The sequence below is a fragment of the Haliotis rufescens genome, unplaced genomic scaffold (genome assembly GCF_023055435.1).
Source record: "Haliotis rufescens isolate VD_foot unplaced genomic scaffold, xgHalRufe1.0.p SCAF_14, whole genome shotgun sequence".
NCBI classification, from domain to species: Eukaryota; Metazoa; Mollusca; class Gastropoda; order Lepetellida; family Haliotidae; genus Haliotis; species Haliotis rufescens.
In genome coordinates, this window is record NW_025963824.1 from 28,493,448 (window position 1) to 28,509,727 (window position 16,280).

General features: G+C 38.1%; 1 protein-coding gene and 1 long non-coding RNA gene across 2 annotated transcripts in view; one reads left to right on the forward strand and one right to left on the reverse strand.

Moving 5' to 3' along the window:
- LOC125379161 overlaps positions 1–4,152 on the reverse strand; it is a 66,056-nt gene extending 61,904 nt beyond the window's left edge. The window contains exons 1-2 of the mRNA XM_048395224.1: positions 4,109–4,152; positions 1,291–1,392 (exon numbers count right to left, since the gene is read on the reverse strand). The gene's annotated coding sequence lies outside the window, so the exon portion shown is untranslated. The remainder of the gene's footprint in view (positions 1–1,290; positions 1,393–4,108) is intronic.
- A 2,745-nt stretch (positions 4,153–6,897) lies between these two features.
- On the forward strand, positions 6,898–11,897 carry LOC125379162. The gene is made up of 3 exons (XR_007220625.1): positions 6,898–6,937; positions 7,904–7,905; positions 11,888–11,897. It is a non-coding gene; the product is annotated as an uncharacterized LOC125379162 (long non-coding RNA).
- Positions 11,898–16,280: the final 4,383 nt, after the last annotated feature.

The following is a 16,280-nucleotide window of genomic DNA, read 5'->3' on the forward strand; positions in this document are numbered from 1 at the left end:
TTTGTTTATATTCCTGTACCTGATCTGGGTCAAAGATGGGAATGGCTCTCAGTTACTTTGTTTATATTCCTGTACCTGATCTGGGTCAAAGATGAGTATGGCTCTAAGTTACTTTGTTTACATTCCTGTACCTCATCTTGGTCAAAGATGGGGATGGCTCTAAGTTACTTTGTTTATATTCCTGTACCTGATCTGGGTCAAAGATGGGCATGGCTCTAAGTTACTTTGTTTATATTCCTGTACCTGATCCTGGTCAAAAATGGGCATGACTCTAAGTTACTTTGTTTTATTCCTGTACCTGATCTGGGTTAAAGATGGACATGGCTCTAAGTTACTTTGTTTATATTCCTGTACCTGATCCTGGTCAAAGATGGGCATGGCTCTAAGTTACTTTGTTTATATTCCTGTACCTGATCCTGGTCAAAGATGGGCATTGCTCTAAGTTACTTTGTTTATATTCCTGTACCTGATCTGGGTCAAAAATGGGCATGGCTCTAAGGTACTTTGTTTATAACCTGTACCTGATCCTGGTCAAAGATGGGCATGGCTCTAAGTTACTTTGCTTATATTCCTGATCTGAACTGGGTTTACATAGATATAGATCTAATTTATTTTATTTATATTCCTGATCTGAACTTTGTCTACATTTGTATAGATTTAAGTTACTTTATTTATATTACTGATCTGAACTTGGTCTACATGGATAAAGATCTAAGGTACCTTACCTTATATTCCAGATCATCGTTCCTCAAAGCGATCTTAGTGCTACGTCTATCGTATGCCGGTGTTAAAGTATGGGAGTTACGATCACCTTGGCGCTAAGATGGCTTTGTAGGAACAGGGCCCTGAACTAGGTCTACATGGTGAGGTGAGGTGAAATGGGGTTAACGTCGCGTTCAATATTATTGCACTTATATAGCGACGTGCATGTACGTGTGTGTGTTTGTCTGGCTGCTTGTACCAGTCCGGACTGATGCCGATTTATAGTGCTAGCTCACTAGTTTAACATGAATACCCCACTCAGACACAGTATACTGACTCCGAGCCGACCAGTCCGTGTTTTAGCCCCTTAATGCCGAGCGCCAGACAGGGTAACAACAAGTACCATCTTTTAACGTATTTTGGTATGACGCGGTCGGGGATCGAACCCCGGACCTTCCGCTTTCCGGGCGGACGCTCTACCACTAGACCACGGAGACGGTAGGTCTACATGGATATAGATCTAAGTTACTTGACTTATATTCCTGATCTGAACTTGGTCTACATGGATATAGATCTAAGTTACTTCACCTTAAATTCCCGGATCTGAGTCGGGTCAAACATGGTCATCACGTTGGACATCTTTCGGCGTCGTTTCATACTGATGCGTATCTGTGCCATAGTTGTATGGAACTGCAAATGGAGGAAAAACCTGCATCCGATTCATTCGTGCTTGTGTTGTAAAGAAATAGTATAGGAATCGTGTTGTACTGTCAGTAAGAGACATTAGGTCAAGTTGTACTCTCAGTAAGACACACTGTGTCAAGTTGTAGTCTCAGTAAGAGACACTGTGTCAAGTTACACTCTCAGTAAGAAACATTGGGTCAAGGTGTACTCTCAGTAAGAGACATTGGGTCAAGGTGTACTCTCAGTAAGAGACATTGGGTCAAGGTGTACTCTCAGTAAGACACATTGGGTGAAGGTGTACTCTCAGTAAGATACACTGGGTCAAATTGTACTCTCAGTAAGACACATTGGGTTAAGGTGTACTCTCAGTAAGATACACTGGGTCAAGTTGTACTCTCAGTAAGAGACATTGGGTCAAGTTGTACTCTCAGTGAGAGATACTGTGTCAAGTTGTACTCTCAGTAAGATACACTGTGTCAAGTTGTACTCTCAATAAGAGACATTAGGTCAAGTTGTACTCTCAGTAAGATACACGGTGTCAAGTTGTACTCTCAGTAAGATACACTGTGTCAAGTTGTACTCTCAGCAAGAGACATTGGGTCAAGTTGTACTCTCAGTGAGAGACACTGTGTCAAGTTGTACTCTCAGTAAGATACACTGTGTCAAGTTACACTCTCAGTAAGAGACATTGGGTCAAGTTATACTCTCAGTAAGAGACATTGGGTCAAGTTATACTCTCAGTGAGATACACTGGGTCAAGGTGTACTCTCAGTGAGAGACACTGTGTCAAGTTGTACTCTCAGTAAGAGACATTGGGTCAAGTTGTACTCTCAGTGAGAGACACTGTGTCAAGTTACACTCTCAGTAAGAGACATTGGGTCAAGTTATACTCTCAGTGAGATACACTGGGTCAAGTTATACTCTCAGAGAGAGACACTGTGTCAAGTTGTACTCTCAGTAAGAGACATTGGGTCAAGTTGTACTCTCAGTGAGATACACTGGGTCAAGTTGTACTCTCAGTGAGAGACACTGTGTCAAGTTGTACTCTCAGTAAGAGACATTGGGTCAAGTTGTACTCTCAGTGAGAGACACTGTGTCAAGTTGTACTCTCAGTAAGAGACATTGGGTCAAGGTGTACTCTCAGTAAGAGACATTGGGTCAAGTTGTACTCTCAGTGAGAGACACTGTGTCAAGTTGTACTCTCAGTAAGATACACTGTGTCAAGTTGTACTCTCAGTAAGAGACATTGGGTCAAGTTATACTCTCAGTGAGATACACTGGGTCAAGTTGTACTCTCAGTGAGAGACACTGTGTCAAGTTGTACTCTCAGTGAGAGACATTGGGTCAAGTTATACTCTCAGTAAGATACACTGTGTCAAGTTGTACTCTCAGTAAGATACACTGGGTCAATTTGTACTCTCAGTAAGAGACATTGGGTCAAGTTGTACTCTCAGTAAGAGACACTAGGTCAAGTTGTACTGTCAGTAAGATACACTGTGTCAAGTTGTACTCTCAGTAAGATACACTGGGTCAAGTTGTACTCTCAGTAAGAGACACTGTGTCAAGTTACACTCTCAGTAAGAGACACTGGGTCAAGTTGTAGTCTCAGTAAGATACACTGTGTCAAGTTGTAGTCTCAGTAAGATACACTGTGTCAAGTTGTACTCTCAGTAAGAGACACTGTGTCAAGTTGTACTCTCAGTAAGAGACATTGGGTCAAGGTGTACTCTCAGTAAGATACACTGTGTCGAGTTGTACTCTCAGAAAGAGACACTGTGTCAAGTTGTACTCTCAGTAAGAGACACTGTGTCAAGTTACACTCAGTAAGAGACACTGTGTCAAGTTGTACTCTCAGTAAGAGACACTGTGTCAAGTTGTACTCTCAGTAAGAGACACTGTGTCAAGTTGTACCCTCAGTAAGATACACTGTGTCAAGTTGTACTCTCAGTGAGAGACACTGTGTCAAGTTGTACTCTCAGTAAGAGACACTGTGTCAAGATGTACTCTCAGTAAGAGACACTGTCTCAAGTTGTACTCTCAGTAAGAGACATTGGGTCAAGGTGTACTCTCAATGAGAGACACTGTGTCAAGTTGTACTCTCAGTAAGAGACACTGTGTCAAGTTGTACTCTCAGCAAGAGACACTGTGTCAAGTTGTAGTCTCAGTGAGAGACACTGTGTCAAGTTGCACTCTCAGTAAGATACATTGGGTCAAGTTGTACTCTCAGTAAGAGACACTGTGTCAAGTTGTACTCTCAGGAAGAGACACTGTGTCAAGTTGTACTCTCAGTAAGAGACACTGTGTCAAGTTGTACTCTCAGCAAGAGACACTGTGTCAAGTTGTAGTTTCAGTGAGAGACACTGTGTCAAGTTACACTCTCAGTAAGAGACATTGGGTCAAGTTGTACTCTCAGTAAGAGACACTGTGTTAAGTTGTACTCTCAGTAAGAGACACTGTGTCAAGTTGTACTCTCAGCAAGAGTCACTGTGTCAAGTTGTACTCTCAGTAAGAGACACTGTGTCAAGTTCTACTCTCAATAAGAGACACTAGGTCAAGTTGTACTCTTAGTGAAAGACTCTGTGCCAAGTTATACGTTCAGTGATACATACTTTATCTAGTTGTACGTTCAGTGATAAGACACAATATCATGTTCTACTTTCAGTAGTAGACACTCCACCACGCTGTGCGTTAAGATGAGGTAGGTATAGTTCCGTCCACTTACCTGAGGTGACGGGATAGCAGTGTCGCAGTAGAGCGTCCGTATTTCCAGGCCGTGCGCCTGTCAAACTCTCCACTCCAATACGTGCACAGAAAAGCTACATGGTGAATGCAGGTTTCCATTTGAAATATGCACAACTGTTTCAATACTCTGCTGTAATCCTCTGTGTGGTGTTCATTCATAACGTAACCGTCGCCCCGTTATGGTTGACGGGGACAACGGGGGAGGGGGGTTAGAGGGGTGTGTGTGTGTATGTGTGTGAGGAAAGGGGGGCGGCGTCTGTCGTCTAAGTGGCCTTAATTCGCTGTGCAGTGCTGCATCGCCTCAGAGGGTTGTGTTACCTACATTAGCTTATTATCCTTGGTTTCTTACTGACTGACTGACTGACTGACTGACTGACGGACGGACGGATCGACGGACCGACCGACCAACCCACCCACCCACTCACTCACTCACTCACCTTTGTGGGGTAGCAGTATCTTTGAATACGATAGATGTTATCATGCCGTATGTTTGAAATCTGGTGTCATCACTATTTCATATTCATTCATAAATGCATACATATGATATTATACATTTAAGATAGCAACGCGGTAATTCACAAAGAACAATTAAGAACGAAGAGAGGTTTATTTCACGATAAAACGTTTTTTTTCTCTCCTGACGCCATTTCTGGAGATTTGAACATACGCCCACAATTGATGACATCGTAAACTGGACGATGCCAGTTTTGAGAGAGTGGCAAGTTCTTCACCTTAGATGACGCTGGACAGCGCAGATAAACGCAATGGCTGAACGATCGCATCCAAAAGTTTTCGAGATATCTGGCAATCTGTAATAGAAGAAGAGGTACAGATAATGGCCTTCAATACACCACTTGCCACATTGTATCTCTATACTGTTAAATGTCACCCCCTGTTTATAAAATGGGTTTGTTCGACCTTACCGAGATCGGATTGTATTTAGGGAGTCATAATGTCAATTGAAAATTATATTAACATCCTTAAAGAGGATGTAAATATTGTTGATCATGTATGAAAAAAATATAACTCGGGTCGTTGTATATCCATTGATTTTTTGGTTAATGAGAACTTTTTGCAAAGTCCTTTATGATAATATGATAAGGAGCAGTGTCTCTGGTCTGAACAAGAGCAAGTTTGGCCGTGATCTGCGAGTCATACGGTCATCCATGCGGAACAACCGTAACAACTACCCCCCCCCCCCCCCCCCCCCCACACACACACACACACACACAACCAATCCCCACAAGTCACGGCAGAACGCAACAACGCAACAAAGCTTTAGAAGCTGACTTTCAACGCTGTTGCACTACTTCCGTTTCACAACCAAGATGGCTGACATCACCACAACACGCATGATGGATTTTGGAAGTTTTGGAATCAGTATGTTTCCGATATATGCGGTCTGGACCACTGTCAGCCTTATCGTATGATGGGGTAGAGGCACGTGAAATTATCAAACTCACAGACCATAGAAATCAACAATCCTTGGTTGGGTTACACTGACTGCGATAGAAAAAATACTATACTTGTATTCTGTAGGGTCCAGATTCGACAGACCCGTGAAGATCCGGGGTAGAATAGGTCTTCAGCAACCCATGCTTGCCGTAAAAGACGACTATGCTTGTTGTAAAAGGCGACTAACGGGATCGGGTGGTCAGGCTCGCTGACTTGGTTTAAGCATGCCATCGATTCCAATTGCGTGGATCGATGCTCATGAGATTAATCACTGGATTGTCTGGTCCAGACTCAATTTTTACAGACCGCCGTCATATAGCTGGAATATTGATGAGTGTGACGTTAAACAACAAACAGCCAAATAAACAAACATGCCCGTGTAGGGCTCCATTGTCCCTGTCAAGTTATACGCCGAGGGGTGACTAAAGGGATGATAGATATACCCTGAATGGTAATACGTTAAGAACATACAGGCTTTTTAAAATCAGACTTGACTGTTGAAAAATATGTTTTTAATTTAGCTTAGATATGAGGACCTACGCCGTGTTTTAGCTTTGTTCCGTTGCTATAGAAACTGGACGCTATTCTAAACCACCAACCCTACTGTTTGATAGAATTTGTAAATCCTGTTTTAATACTTTAAATATCTGCACTGTTGAAGATGAAAACCACTTTCTTATATGTTGTCCTATTTATAAAGGTTTAAGATATGAAATATTTCATGAAGCTTCAAATGTATCAAATGAGTTTTTATACCCTTGATGATATGCATAAGTTATGTTTTATATTGAAATCGGACGACTTACAGTATTGTTTATCTAAGAGTGAGTATGGTTTTTCGCCGCTTTTAGCAATATTCCAGCAATATCACGGCGGGGGACACCACAAATGGGCTTCACACATTGTTCACATGTCGGGAATCGAACCCGGGTCTTCGGCGTGACGAGCGAATGCTTTAACCACCAGGCTACCTGACCGCCCCTGCATGTCTCTTGAAGAAAGAATAAAATAATACATTAACATTTTAAGGAAAGTATTTTATTGTAACGATAATAATATAAGCATGATAATAAAGAATCATTTATGTCGTTCAAAAAGTCAGCATGGACGAGTATCTCTTGTAGTATTGACATAGTTAAGCCATAAACATTTCTGTATATGTTTGCGATGATTTATTTTTATCAGACCAACTAAGGTCACAAAACGATTTTCTTGCTGCAGAATACATATGAACTATGAAACATTTACATTTCACGGGACAGACTAAAGTTTACCCACTCACTGATATCCTTTTAACATGAGGCAGGAATGTCCTCCTGAAATAGACACATCAACACAATGCAGGCTATGCATAGTGACAAGAATTGACATGAATGTATAACCATTTGGCATCTCTTACATTTTAATCATTGATATACCTTAAAGCATTATTTCATCTCATAGTAACTAATGCCAAAATAATACTTTGTTCATAACACAGTTTGGGAAAGGTTTACAAAATCAATGTTATTTATCAGGTCAAATACTTACATGTATGTTCTAAAAGTCAAACTTGATACACAGAAATAAATCGACGGACTATGTCCCTTTCGACAAAAGCACCCAAAGCCATACAGTATTTTATCATCCAAAACTGGCTCCTACAGGAGATATCGCTTGGATGAGATCAAGCGATATCTATACTGTAGATATCGCTGCAATGAAATTACATCACAATGGTTTGCAGACCATTGTGACATCACTTGTTACCATGACGTCACAATCAAATGACATCACTAATGGCTCTGTTACTGAAGCTGTTTTCAGTACTTTTGGCACTGAAGACGCTGCAAATTACTGTCTACAAATTGAAAAAGTTGAAAGAATGGTGTTGGATGATAAATAAAATCTCACCCTCGTGTCTTTTGATACCAAATATATCAACACTTGTTGATAAAAGTGGCAAAAATCCTCGGCAAGCCTCGGAATTTTTCCACTTTTATCAACTCGTGTTGATATATTTGATATCAAAAGACACTCGGGTGAGATTCTCTATATGTCATAATTTGTGAACATATGTCTAGAGCCCAACAAACCTGATTTTGAGATATGCAGTTTAAGTAGACATACATTACATGTTTATGAATGCATATTTTTGCATAAATTAATAAGTTTTTATTAATTATTAACAAGGCTTAAAACTACGTGAAGACGTTTCTATGTTGTTTGGCCCTCCAGATATATTGGATCATTGTTATTTCAGTTGGTAGGTACGCAGTTCATCTTCTTACATGTTTTAAACCTGACAATGTTTACATGTTCATTCATAGCAGATCTCCAGAAGTTCATGTCTTGATTATAAAAATCAAACAAAAAGTATATTATCTCTACACAAGGTATGCACAACTCCTAGGAACTTGCAGTCACGTTAATTTTAATTTTAATTATATTTGTTTAAACATTGTATACCATTGTTAACCATTGAAATGGCAATAACCAGCAGCATTTTTAAAACAGCTTAAATTAAATGCAGACAAACCCAATAAGGTTTTCAAAGCCAATGAAATACATGCGTCAATGTGAAGATATTAAGTTTAACGACCCTTTGAACAATATTTCAGTTATATCATGACATGTCAGCTTGATATCGGAGGAAAGTCCAAAGTCTAATCTAATAAATGTCCTCACAACATGCACCAAAACAGAATATATGTGAAACTTCTATTATAAACATAAAAAATATCATAGTGTCACAAATCACTCAATAGTTAATCAAATAACCATGGACCCAAACCAATACATTATATTAATGATTATAATTTAGTATTTGAAATAAATATATCAAAGCCTAACCTATAAAACACACATATCCCTTCATTTCGAATTCCATTCGAATATACATTATAATGGTCATAATGAAAGTTTGTCAGTCAAATTATATTTTTTATTTTACTTGCATAATTCAATTTAAGACCTTTTAGTCTTAGGTGGTTTCAAGTTTGTGCAAAAAGTGACTGCTGTTAGTATTCCATATGAATATTCACAGTGATATACATGTACTTATTTATCAAATTGTGTAAATATTATTTGTTAAGTCCGGTCATGAATAAAACTGGTGTTGGACAACGGTAATTTTACACTGTGCATGTACTTGATGTCTTAGTTCTATGGTTTTGCTCTGTTAACCATGTGCAGAACATGAATGGTTTTTTTCTTGGTTATGCAGGGGTGAATTTCTGCTGTACAGCAACCAAAAGATGAAGCAGCATCCAGCATACAGCAACTTCAAGTCAGAAAATGCATTACACTAAATTATGGAGGCGATCACCAATGACATGTCCTTCATTTAGAAAGCATTTGTAAAACAGCGTAAATTAAATGCAGACATACCCGATAAGGTTTTAAAAGCCAATGAAACACATGTGTCAATATGAAGATATTAAGTTTAACGACTCTTTGAACAATATTTCAGTTATATCATGGGTTGTCAACTTGATATCGGAGGAAAGTCCAAAGTGATGAATGTTTTTCACACTAAGCAAATTGGAGGAACCCAAAAGCACGGGTATAATTCTGACAAACCCAGAAACCAAATCGGGGACAACTGGACCCACTATCAAAGTTTCTAACACGCACAAGGGACGCAACTCGCACAGCGAAATGCAGCGTCTCAGACGACTTAGTCACAAGTGCCCCTCTAAACATACATGTGTTCACCCCAACACGTTCCATTGTTGTTATTGATTGAGTATATGTAACTGTAAGCTACTACTGCATAAATACGTCAAAGATTATGCCCTCGAAATTATTTCACCTATTGAAAGATACAGATACAAATAGAACAAGAACAATATATAAATTGTGTACATATTTAAAAGACACACGTGCATTATGACTACAGAAATAAAAACAATGTTGATAATTGAAAATAGTATAATGTAAACTCCTTCATTCCTCTAATTGGCAGGGCTCATTCCCATTGTCAGACATTATAACCTATCACCTTGATATATAGAGGTTATCACGCGAGTGTGTTTGGGGATTGTAAATATCCTGCATTAGGAATAAACATTGTATTTAGCGAGCCTTGGCGAGCTAAATACATAGTGTTTATTCCTAATACAGGATATTTACCATCCCCAAACACACAAGCGTGATAACCTCTTTATCATATAATGTCATTCTTTAATTCTGTGCTTGAAATCGCTTTCCCTCTCTCACAAACCTAAACATTGCGATTTTTCCTGGAATTCGCGCATTGATATTTATTACGTCACAGGGTAAGTGATGTGTCAGTCGGACAGTGGCAGTATCCAATATAGTTCCAACTGAAATCTGTTTCTTATACAGTGGCGAAGCAACATATACTCAAAACAACCAAGTTATTTTTACTTGCATTTCGCGGCAATCCATCGGTCTGTCCGCTAGAGTAGCTGCCCTTTGTCAAAGGGAAGCTACTCTAATCCGAGTCTATGAGACGTCACGGCCACGTTCAGACGTTGTTGACAGTCGGCCTGTCCTGTCATAACGTTAAGAAGTGCAATCAGATGTACACACAGCGACAAAACGAAACAAGGTAACAATTCAAACATATTTCGGCCAAATCCAACTATTTTAATTTGTGGAAAAGGTTTCAAGCCGCAGAGGTCTACAAGCACAGATATGGCTACTGATCTCGCTTGGATAGGCCTAGTGCCCTCCCCAAATTGTTTCGAAATTTATATCTCCAAAGTTGCCAAAACTTATAAAATGCCTTAACTACGTCACAGTTAGACACTGATTTTCGGTATATATTAGACTGTTCTTTTGATAATGATAGCAATTATCTCTGTAGTTTATCCAGATTCACGATGATTAGTTCTGACTCGATTGCCGAATGACAAGGGCGACGCCATGTTTGTTTTTAACACTGAAAGTAGTCCCTACTTGACATTTGATATTTGCATCTCTATCCACATATGACCCCAACGGATGTCGTTTTTATCCGTTGGCTTTATCCTGCCGAGAAACTATGATAAATATTGTTCTGTAAATATTTCGTTTCTAGGAAACTACGATAAATGCGAGAAAAAATAGAAAATGAGGGAAATTTGTTGGTTTTTAACATGCTACAATCATTGTAGGTCTATTTATACACACTCATATGCACAAACATATCAACTTAAGATATATTAAGATTTATTTGTTTGTTTGTTTGTTTAACGCCCCGCTCAGCAATATTCCAGCTATATGACGGCGGTCTGTAAATAATCGAGTCTGGACCAGACAATCCAGTAATGACATCATGAGCATCGATCCACGCAATTGGGATCGATGACATGCATTAACTTTGTCAGCGAGTCTGACCACCCGATCCCGTTAGTCGCCTCTTAAGACAAGCATGGTCGCTTTTTACCATTTTACTATTCTACCCCAGATGTTCACGGGTCACATATATTAAGAGATGCCGTCCCATTGTAATATATCAACACAACGGTTTTTGTCAACATGAATAGATTTTTGTATTTGCCGTTTGATGTTGATCAACAACTAATGATAAAAACTTTAAAAGATTACCACGGTCTTTCATAATGTCTATTCAAATTGGCATTTGGAAATGTTTTCATATTTTTAGTTGCAACATTAATTAACTATTTACATGATGACACATATTGTGTTTTATGATAAAACTTCCAATACACAAGCAGTATATCATAGCATGAGAAATATAACATGTCAGTAATGTTTGTATAGCATTTAGTGTTTTGTAATATCCGTGTAGATATTATATGTTCTACATCAGGAATGAATTGCAATTGTAGTTGTTTTTTATACTATGTAGGCTATACTCAATGTGTCACGCTATTTATGTTTTAGCACAACATCTTTTTTTCATATTTTAAAGGTTTTCAAACAATATATGATACCAAGTAACAATGAACACAACTGAATGGTCAAAGAGCATAGTTTGGAACAGCGCAGATGAGATGATCTGAACAAACCTTTTTCAATCGACCACACGTAAACATGTTCATTGTAACATTGTATATACTTTAGGTCTGATATCAAACACTTTTAATCTAATCTGGAATACCGTATTCGACGTAATAAGCGCCCACGGCGCTCTCAAAATTAGAAATAGGGGGCTCTTATTAGAATAGTATTTTGGTGAACAAAAACAGTGTTGAAAGATAAATTTCGTGGTTTATGCTGACAGCCTGAAATGTTAATATGCGACAGATATATTTTTCCAGAATTTAATTACCGATATTTAAGGGTGCATAAAACACACGAGTGCGTATTATACACGAATAAATAAGTCTTGTGTACATTGATCAATCGGGAGGGGTGCTAATTTGGATTGTTCACAAGCCAATATATTAATAAATATCGCCGTGGGCGCTTATTAGAGCGGGGCGCTTATTACGTCGAATACGGTACTTTTAACATGTCCAAATATAATCATGTTTGTTTCAGCATGTATCTATTTGAAAGTCTTTGATGAATAGTGTCAAAGCACGGTAGCTCACTTGTTTATGAACTCGACTACTAAAATGTCAACAAATTTCAGCATTGCTATTCACATCCACACATGTTCCATAGTTGTTAGTAATTGGGTATATGTAACTGTAAGCTGAAAAGACTACTAAATAAATACGTCACACATTAAGCCCACAACAAATATTTCACCTATTGATATACAGATTGAAATAGAACAAGAACAATATAAAAATTGTGTACACATGTAAAACACACTAATGCATTATGACAATATGCAATACATGGAAGACGAATACAGAAATGAAGACAATGTTAAACATTACAAATAGTGTCATGTAAACTTCTTCATCCCTCCAGGGAACCTTGATATATATTGTTTTATCATTATTTTGTTTCTAAGAAACTACAATATGTGCGAGTTAAATTGAAAAAAATTGAATAATCTACAAATCAGTAACCGATGATGAGGGACACATGATGATTCGGAACGTGCTATAATCTTTTAATAATGATAATAGTCATAATGATAATAATAAGTGCATTTATAATGCGCCAGATTCCATTGACCAAGTGGTTGCGCATAGCGCTACACTATTATTACCCTGGTCAATGGATCAGTGAGAATTTTCATTCCCAGCTCGGTGGGGTGTATACAACCCAAGTCTTTTAACACCAACTGATACACAAACATAAAAACCAAAAAAATGAGGGAAATGTGCTAGTTTAGAACATACTACAATCATTTGAGGTCTATTTACACACACTTATGTACAAACAAACCCATTCATTGAAATATCGCAACACAGCGGTTTTGTGGTTTGTTTTTTTGTCAACATGGATATGTTTTTGTGTTTTCAGTTTAATATGTTCTATACTTGGTCAACAACTATATGGGGGCGGTCGGGTAGCCTAGCGGTTAAAGCGTTCGCTCGTCACGCCGAAGACCCGGGTTCGAATCCCATTTCTGGTGTCCCCCGACGTGATATTGCTGGAATATTGCTAAAAGCGTCGTAAAACCATACTCACTCACTCACTCAACAACTATATGTCAAATCTCTCTCTAAATAGATTTTGAATGGACATGTTTTGTTATATTTATAGTTGTGAACTATGTACATAATGAAATATATTGTGTTCAACATACATTAAATCATAACTATGACAGTATATAATGTATATAATATAATGTCAGTAACTTGTGCACAGCATTAGTTGTTCTGAATATCCGTGAAGATAATATATGATCTTACACAGGAATGACCCCATAAAAATACATTGTAGTGAATAAATTTGTATAACATAATTAAGCATATCAAAACTCCTAGGAGATAAAACCTTGTCAATCATGTTCTCATCACTAACTGGTTCATCATGTCATGTATGTCGGGACGACCTTTCTCACTTCGACCGCCTCCGTGGTCTAGTGGTAGATCGTCCGCCCGGAGAGCGGAAGGTCCGGGTTTCGATCCCTGACCGCGTCATACCAAAAGACGTTAAAAGATGGTACTTGTTGTTACCCTGTCTGGCGCTCGGCATTAAGGGGCTAAAACACGGACTGGTCGGCTCGGAGTCAGTATACTGTGTCTGAGTGGGGTATTCATGTTTAAGTGCGGCATTGTATCTCTGTGAACTAGCACTATAAATCGGCATCAGTCCGGACTAGTACAAGCAGCCACACAAACACACACGTACATGCACGTCGCTTTATAAGTGCAATAATCTTGGACGCGACGTTAAACCCTATTTCACCTCACCTCACCTCACATGCTTTCTCACTACACTGTCATCTCCAACAAGAAAGTCTGGCCAACCATTTCTAACAACGAACATTCAAGGTCTAATGCTAGTAATCAATGTTGTGTTGTATCATACATTTAACTGTGAAACAAAGCTTTGTATTGGTTTTGTAAATAAGTATTATTTTCTAATAAGGAAACAATGAGTTTTATAATATATTTCTGTTTGATTTTAGCTAATCAGTGCTTATCTTACAGTCATGTTGACACTATTTACAATGGATGTCACATATGGTGTAACTATACCTTGATTCCATAAACATCGTATGCAACATATATGTATTAATGTATTGGATCTATTACACCACATGCGCCACGTAGCAGAATGGTAATTTTATATACAGAAATCATAAACATTATATCAACTAGCTTTAGTATTCAGAGGACCTATGTAACACAAAGTTTTAATAGTTCTGCTTGTGACAGCACTCTAAGAAGTGATGATCAATGTCTCTGTGATCAGATTATGGAGACACTTACAAATAACAATTAAATTGCAATGACAGTGTTATTTTTTTGCATTCTTCTCCTGTACTTTGTAGGCTATACGCAATGTTTCCTTGTTTGAACATTACACATTATATAGTTATTTGCTATTTTCCCAAAAATGTATCATCCAAAGAACACGAAAGCGACTGATAAAAAAAATATTACCATCATGCATGAATGAAAGATAATTTTGGCAAATGCAAATCAGATGATCTGAGACCGCCTCCGTGGTCTAGTGGAAGAGCATCTGCCTAGACAGCGTAAGGTCGGGAATTGGATCCCCGGCCGCGTCACACCAATAGACGTTAAAAGATGGTACTTGTTGTTACCCTGTCTGGCGCTCGGCATTAAGGGGCTAAAACAATGACTGGTCGGCTCGGAGTCAGTATACTGTGTCTGAGTGGGTTATTCATGTTAAAACTGCTGCACTGTATCTCAGTGGACTTATACTATAAAATAGGCATTATTCCGGACTAGTACAAGCAGCCACACATACGTACACACACACGTGCATGCACGTCGATCAATAATCGTAAACGTGATACATATCAATAACACCTCAATTCACCAGATGATCTGAACAAAACATGTTTAAATTTACCATCCTTGAACATGTAACAGTGTATAACAATATATATTAAATATGTCCATGTCACGTCATGTTGTTTTATCATGTACCAAAGAGCAATTCCTTAAGAAATAGCGTAAAAAACACTGTAGCTCTGCTACTGAATGGTCAACGAATGTCAGCATTGATTTTCATGACCGTGGAAGTAGCAGTGTATTAGAAATTAATAATGATGTACACCTATGCTTACACATAACCTGAATAATGACCACTAATGATCCTACTTTGTTCTTGCAGGAACCATTCTAAAAACGTGTTGTGCAATATTCTGTGAACAATGCATTTTTACCTCGCGTCAAATGTAACATCCACGTTTGGCAACTTGGTAAAACTGGTGAACTTGCCCTTCTAACTTGTCATGCCATGCAACATGAAACAATCTGCACATTTAATGTTCCCACGATCGTATTGGATGAAAATTACTAGGATTTTGTACAACATAATTTGTATCTACAACTTTGAAAATATATTGAACAAATGGAGTTTTCATAGTTTCTAAAGTCATTTAATGTAAACTAATTTCATTACAATTCCTTCTTCTGTCCTTCTCCGTGCAATGCAAAATTCAATTTTTGAGAATTTAAGGGCATGCATTTGTTTCTATATGTTATATATGATATATATGTACACCAAAATAATGTCATTTCACAATTATTTTTCCATTTATTTTATCATGATAACGAATTTCATTTTTATACTTTATTTCATCACCCAGTGACTAAAAATAATGGGATTAAAAGAAATCGATCGTCAGTGTATATTTTCAAATTATATTTTTTACATTCTCATCCTAGCATAATGAGTATATTGTAATGTTTTAAGATCTTTCGAACTTCTGGGTGACTTTAAATCAATCTGACGGGGGGAAAATGTAGGACGACTGAGTTTTGTAAAGTTGCCTAAGTAAAACTGTCAGTCATTTTAAAAAATGACTAATTTTACACATTAACTGTAACATTGATCAGTTCAACCCGTCTGTAAGGTCTACATGCTTATCAACAAAGAATTACACATATGTGGCCGCATTTCGGCAGCAATCCATCAATCTTTTTTCAGAAGCTACAATGTATAATGTTGAAGACAGATTGTGACACAACATGGACTACAAAACTTTGTACATGTCCACTGCGTTATAAAACAAACATTAGGCATAATATACAACTAGTAAACGGTTCAGGTTCTTTGTGTTCATGCATGACGAACGCATATGTATTCATCTCTTGGAAATACCTCTTGAGTGAGTGAGCGAGTTTGGTTTAACACCGCTTTTAACAGTATTCCAGTATCGCGGCGTGTCAGCTTGATGTGGGAGAAAAGCCCGAAGT